This window comes from Balaenoptera ricei, chromosome 2 (genome assembly GCF_028023285.1).
Source record: "Balaenoptera ricei isolate mBalRic1 chromosome 2, mBalRic1.hap2, whole genome shotgun sequence".
Classification (NCBI taxonomy): Eukaryota; Metazoa; Chordata; class Mammalia; order Artiodactyla; family Balaenopteridae; genus Balaenoptera; species Balaenoptera ricei.
The window spans coordinates 133,137,646-133,144,695 of record NC_082640.1 but is presented as its reverse complement, the minus strand read 5'-3'; positions in this window follow the sequence as shown (position 1 = coordinate 133,144,695).

The following is a 7,050-nucleotide window of genomic DNA, read 5'->3' as shown; positions in this document are numbered from 1 at the left end:
CTTGTAGTAATCTCTCATGATCGTTTGTATTTCTGCAGTGTCAGTGGTTACTTCTCCTTTTTCATTTCTAATTCTATGGATTTGAGTCTTCTCCCTTTTTCTCTTGATGAGTCTGGCTAATGGTTTATCAATTTTGTTTATCTTCTCGAAGAACCAGCTTTTAGTTTCATTGATTTTTGCTATTGTTTCCTTCATTGCTTTTTCATTTATTTCTGATCTGATCTTTATGATTTCTTTCCTTCTGCTAGCTTTGGGGTTTTTTGCTCTTCTTTCTCTAATTGCTTTAGGTGCAAGGTTAGGTTGTTTATTCGAGATGTTTCCTGTTTCTTGATGTAGGCTTGTATTGCTATAAACTTCCCTCTTAGCACTGCTTTTGCTGCATCCCATAGGTTTTGGGTCATCGTGTCTCCATTGTCATTTGTTTCTAGGTATTTTTTGATTTCCCCTTTGATTTCTTCAGTGATCACTTCGTTATTAAGTAGTGTATTGTGTAGCCTCCATGTGTTTGTATTTTTTACAGATCTTTTCCTGTAATTGATATCTAGTCTCATAGCGTTGTGGTCGGAAAAGATACTTGGTACGATTTCAATTTTCTTAAATTTACCAAGGCTTGATTTGTGACCCAAGATATGATCTATCCTGGAGAATGTTCCATGAGCACTTGAGAAAAATGTGTATTCTGTTGTTTTTGGGTGGAATGTCCTATAAATATCAATTAAGTCCATCTTGTTTAATGTATCATTTAAAGCTTGTGTTTCCTTATTTATTTTCATTTTGGATGATCTGTCCACTGGTGGAAGTGGGGTGTTAAAGTCCCCTACTGTGATTGTGTTACTGTCGATTTCCCCTTTTATGGCTGTTAGTATTTGCCTTATGTATTGAGGTGCTCCTATGTTGGGTGCATAAATATTTACAATTGTTATATCTTCTTCTTGGATTGATCCCTTGATCATTATATAGTGTCCTTCTTTGTTTCTTGTAACAGTCTTTATTTTAAAGTCTATTTTGTCTGATATGAGAATTGCTACTCCAGCTTTCTTTTGATTTCCATTTGCATGGAATATCTTTTTCCATCCCCTCACTTTCAGTCTGTATGTGTCTCTAGGTCTGAAGTGGGTCTCTTGTAGACAGCATATATATGGGTCTTGCTCTTGTATCCATTCAGCCACCCTGTGTCTTTTGGTGGGAGCATTTAATCCATTTACATTTAAGGTAATTATCGATATGTATGTTCCTATTCTCATTTTCTTAAATATTTTGTGTTTTTCATTGTAGGTGTTTTCCTTCTCTTGTGTTTCTTGCCTAGAGAAGTTCCTTTAGCATTTGTTGTAAAGCTGGTTTGGTGGTGCTGAACTCTCTCAGCTTTTGCTTGTCTGTAAAGCTTTTAATTTCTCCATCAAATCTGAATGAAATCCTTGCTGGGTAGAGTAACCTTGGTTGTAGGTTTTTCTCCTTCATGACTTTAAGTATATCCTGCCACTCCCTTCTGGCTTGCAGAGTTTCTGCTGAAAGATCAGCTGTTAACCTTATGGGGATTCCCTTGTGTGTTATTTGTTGTTTTTCCCTTGCTGCTTTTAATATGTTTTCTTTATATTTAATTTTTAATAGTTTGATTAATATGTGTCTTGGCGTGTTTCTCCTTGGATTTATCCTGTATGGGACTCTCTGTGCTTCCAGGACTTGATTAACTATTTCCTTTCCCATATTAGGGAAGTTTTCAACTATAATCTCTTCAAATATTTTCTCAGTCCCTTTCTTTTTCTCTTCTTCTTCTGACAGAAGTTCTTTTAATCACACCATGGAAGTGACTACCTGTGCTTAAGATAGGCATAGGAGCAAGATATAATAAAACAGGAAATTGATAAGGTTACCAGAAGTAAATGACTGGAAAGAGTGAAAGAAATCACAAAAGGAAAAGAAAGCTGAGGACAGAGAGGTGAACTTGTTATGGAGAAGAGAGATAAAGAGAATAAAGAGTAAATAGATCTCAAAGGATTATGTCTTGTTCTAAAGTAGCCAAAGGCAGTATCTCTCCGTTACTAAACAACCAATTTAGTGTAAAAATTAAAATTGTTGTTTTCCATTGTTTAGACTTAACCTTAGTTACCTTATTAAATTTTTTTCCCACTTCTCTCTTAATCTCCTTTCTCACTTCCCTTCTGCCCTGGCATTTCTTCCCATTGGATTCCTGTCTGTCTGTCTGTCTGTCTGTCTGTCTATCTATCTGTCTATCTATCTATCTATCTATTATCTATCTATCTATCTATCTATCATCTATCTATCTATCTCAGCATCATCATCTCTGTATTTATTTTGATTCTTATATCAATTCCTTCAAGGTGTCACAGGTTAAAGTTGATTATACTCTTCATAACAACAGCTTCTTGAGAATGTGAATGTGAGCCTCAAAGCTAGTTTAGATCAGTGTTTTTCTAGTGTTTTTCAAACTTTGAAAGAATTATGCATTTCTTAAAATGTAGATCTGTTGATCAAGAATCTTCTGTGATGATTGTGGTGATGATCTATGTGATAGATCCTGTATTTTTAACAAGTTTACGTGATGAGTTTTCTGCACTTAAAATATTTGAGATGTATTATTGTAAAGATATATATAAACTTAAAAGTAATAAATTTTTCTGATTTTAGGTATACATCCTTTTTGGAATATCAATGCATGTGTTGAGGCCAGAAAAATAAAGCCAGAGAGTATTCTGAGGGTGAATGTGTTACTGTTTGCTACATTCTTCTTACTTCTGTGAAAATGGAAATGCTGAATGCTTAACTTCTTTCAATGGTATGCCTCAAAAGAATGTCAGTACAAATTTAAGAATTTTTTCTTCTGTCCTTTTATTTTTCTATCATGAATATCTCTCATCACCCTGCCTAATCCTTTCCCTACAAAATTTTTCTTCCTGAAACTTGAGCTCTGCTTTCATTACTTTTGCCATTATGCAAAAGGTTAGTTTGGAAAAAAATATTTGTGAAAGTTTTACACATTTATTTTGCTTTTGACAATACTCAAGAAAAAATGGAATCGGTCACTGCTACCTCAATGAAATTATCGCTCTGTAAATACTTCAAAGGTGATTTCCAGGTAATTAACACTGGAGACAAGTTTGATTGCTTATTGATTTCTGAGTATACTAGAACATTAATTAATTAATTAATTCTTTTTGAGGGATTGGAATGTTTAAGTCTGCCTGAAACTAGGTTGTTTTTTCATCTAAACCTTTAAAGTAGCTGAGATTAATCACATTTCAAAGTGCAGGGTCTGGCCAGGTGATGAAGGTGTGGCCAACCAATTTCTCCATAAGTCTGCTAATAAATTAAAAGGGCATTTTTGATGAGCCCTATAATCTTCTCTTGCATTAGATTGAAGGATTAGATTTTCCTCTAATTCTTTTAAAATGATAATTAGCTAAAGAAAAAGTACTAAGGACTGAATTTTTATGCAAAGTGATTCTATTGGTTTGCATAACTATTGTAGATGAAAGTGAAAAGCTTTTCAAGCATATATGGAGTTTGGTGCAATATGATATGTATGATTGTGATATTTTACCTATCTAGTATAATATTATAAACTTATTACTTTGGAAGAAAGATTTCATATCCTTATGGGTCCCCAAGGTAGTCTTTTCTACCAAAGAAAGAACATGAAACATTAGCTCAGCCTCTTGGTTTATAAACTGTGCAGATTGGAGTATATTGTTAGAGTTTTAAAAACAAGAAAATGCTAATTACAAAGAAGCTTTATGAGTTGTGGCTGACTGCGAAAATTAGTTAATTTGGGGAAGTGTATCGGCTCCATCCTGTAAGCTAATTATCCAAATCTTATTAAGATTGGATGTATTTCTATCGCAGATTTCTTTCTTGGTAGTTGGCTCGGGATAGTTCCATACTAGTAGAGGGAAACAGAGAATTAAATTAATTACCTAAATACTTCAGGTGAGAAAGTGGTTCTCCTTAAATATTAAGTTTAATGAGGCTAAAAAAAGTTGTTTTAGGTGACCACTGAGCCACCCTTTCCTCACCACCCCTCCATGGCCAACCACATTCAGTACTCAGTACAAAAAATTTTTGCAAAAGAAGAAAAGAGGCCTTTTATAGGGAATAGTGGATAAAGAATTAGAGAGAAGGTGACGTTCTAGTCAGAGGACCAGCTACCTATGCCCCCAGTTTCCCACACAAGGCTCTGAGGCAGGTTTCTTACATGTTCCATGAGTTTTCCTTCATGGATGGGGCTGCCAGGACTTCAGGGATCTTCTGAGGACCATTATGTGACTGTTCCCTGGAATCAGGGTTCATCCCTGTGCTTTGCCCATTCTCTCCCCTGATTTCGTTGATTAAAATTAGGGGGTTCTCACTATTGCAAGTCCTTGAAGCTTTTACATAAGACATGGGGCTTATTTCCTATTGGCTTTTAAATGTAAAGGGATCTTAAATTGGAGGTTTTAATGGCGACATCAGTATATCTGGAAGATATCAAGGTGAGTCATGAAATAGAGGACCCTGTAGGAAGTTTAAAGTGAAGTTTAAAAAACTTCAGAGTATTTCTCTTCCCATGGGGCATGCCCCTCTTTATTTTCTGTTAAGAGAGGGGCGATTCAAGGAGATTACTGGGAAAGCTTGATTTAATATCTGCTGGCAAATGAAACAAAGGCGACATTGGGTTCACACTTCAGTCCTAGAGGCTGTGGAGGCAAAGACTGAGGAAGTGTCATCCTGGACTGGAGTGGGCCACAGACTCAAGGGAGCTAGAATGGGGTCTTCCTAATACTGCCTCTAGGGCAGCCCGGAGGGCACTCGAGAAGTTAGAGGTGGCTGCTAGATTAGTAGAGGTCGAGGAGGGTGAAAGAAACCCTGGAAAAGAATGGATTCATCTGAATCAAGGAACCACATTTAAGAGCCCACTCTAATGCTGGACATTTCTGAAGAATCCACAATTTGGCCCCATCAGAGAAAGCCAGCTGTAAACATCTGTTATACCAAGAGAGTGTGAAGCCAGTTCAGGACCATGCCCTCAACAAGTGCCAAGGAAATCACTGGGATGGATGAGTTTTCAGCCAAAGACACAGGATAAAGCAATCCCACTGAATATATTTAAAGGGTGGTGGGAGACGAAAGCATGACAGTGTATTCTGATTATATTCCATTAGTCTTACTTGGTAAGGAATCATATGCATAACTCCTAAGACTTGCTAAATAATCAGGGGTTAATTATTACTGCCTCAGTTAGTTTAATCTTAAGGAAGCAATGTTTAATAAAATTAGAAATCAAAAATTAAAATTTTTCAGCTGGTACAACTTTTAATCGACTTCATATAATAAAGCAACATAATCTAAACAAAACCTATGGTATGCATTTTTTTCAAGGTGGGATAATCATAAATCTAGTACTTTCTTATTTAATTTTGCATTATCAAGGTTCCATTTTATTTTATTATAGTGAATGTTAGCATCTCATTTATAAACGTAAGAAGACCTTTTTTTTTAAAAAATCTCCCAAAACCTTGCAGTGAGAGCAGGTAGGGAAGCCAGTAGGCCTTGAAGCCACTGTCAAGTTCCTCTCCATGTGATGTGTTGCATTCCAGGTGGATTGCTTAATTACTGGGTCACACTCTCTGAGACTGGCACCTTGCAAGAACAAGATGGTAGTGGTTGTCCTTGTTCCTGGTGTAGACTTTACTTTTGCTTTATTTTATACAAATCATTTTAGAAAAATGAAAGAAAGCGATGCAAAATATGCTTACTCTTAAAGTATTCTCTTTAGAGCAATGATCTGAGGCTCTGACAATGAGCTGACTACAGAGAATTATTTTCAATTGCTCCGCTCTGCTGTATTTTCAGTCTTGCAGTTTCTATTGTATTGTTCAGACCCACTACAATGGCTGCTACTATTACCATTCTCTTTTTTTTTTCTTCCCCCTCAGGATATTGAGTATAGTTCCCTGTGCTATACAGTAGGACCTTTTTGTTTATAACCATTCTCTTTTGATTATTTTCATCTTAGAATTCTCCTTGGTTTCCCTCAAGGTAGTCTTCCTCTATTTTGATTTCTTAGGGTTCATTTCTTTTTATTTTTTTTAAAGATTTATTGATTTATTGATTGATTGATTGTTATGTTGGGTCTTCGTTTCTGTGCTAGGGCTTTCTCTAGTTGCGGCAAGCGGGGGCCACTCTTCATCGCGGTGCGCAGGCCTCTCACTATCACAGCCTCTCTTGTTGCAGAGCACAGGCTCCAGACGCACAGGCTCAGTAGTTGTGGCTCACGGGCCTAGTTGCTCCGCGGCATGTGCGATCTTCCCAGACCAGGGCTCAAACCCGTGTCCCCTGCATTAGTAGGCAGATTCTCAACCACTGCGCCACCAGGGAAGCCCAGGGTTCATTTCTTGATCTTTATGGTGAGCACAGTTGGTGCTCCACTCAGATCCCTTTTACCTGCCAGTCACTCAGTTCCTCAGCTGCTGTTAGTGTTGGCTGCTAATGGCTCACAGCTGACCCTCTTCTCTGAAGACTTGTCTGCACAGAGCCATCTGTCCTGGAAGTCATGCTCTGATCCCTTCCCAGAGCAGCCTGTAGCTAAAAACTCTCTGATGGGAGAAGGGGTCTAAAAAACTGGCCCCTTGCCTCAAGGTGAGGGGCTAAATCCATGGTACTTTGCTAATTCAGACTTTTCTGTGGGATTAAAGCTAGACTCCATCTGAGACCACATCCTTGCTTAGCTTTTTTCCTCCTGCATAATCCTGCTTCTTCCACTCGCCTTTTCCTGAGAACACTCTTCAATAAATAATTTGAACAAGAATTCCTATCTTGGACCGCTCCTGGGGAACCCAAATTAAGACAGTCATTTTATTCTCTCCTTACAGCTCTTCTCTAAGCGATCCCATGACTTCAACAAAAGCTAATATACTGCCTTTCAGAATAATATTCTCTCGCTCATATCTCTTGTCTAAATTCTAGACCGAGAAGTACAGCTGCCTACTTTTTTAGATTTTGTTAAATTTAGGATTTCCTCCTTTTGCTGGGAGAGATTATATTTTGATTTTTTAA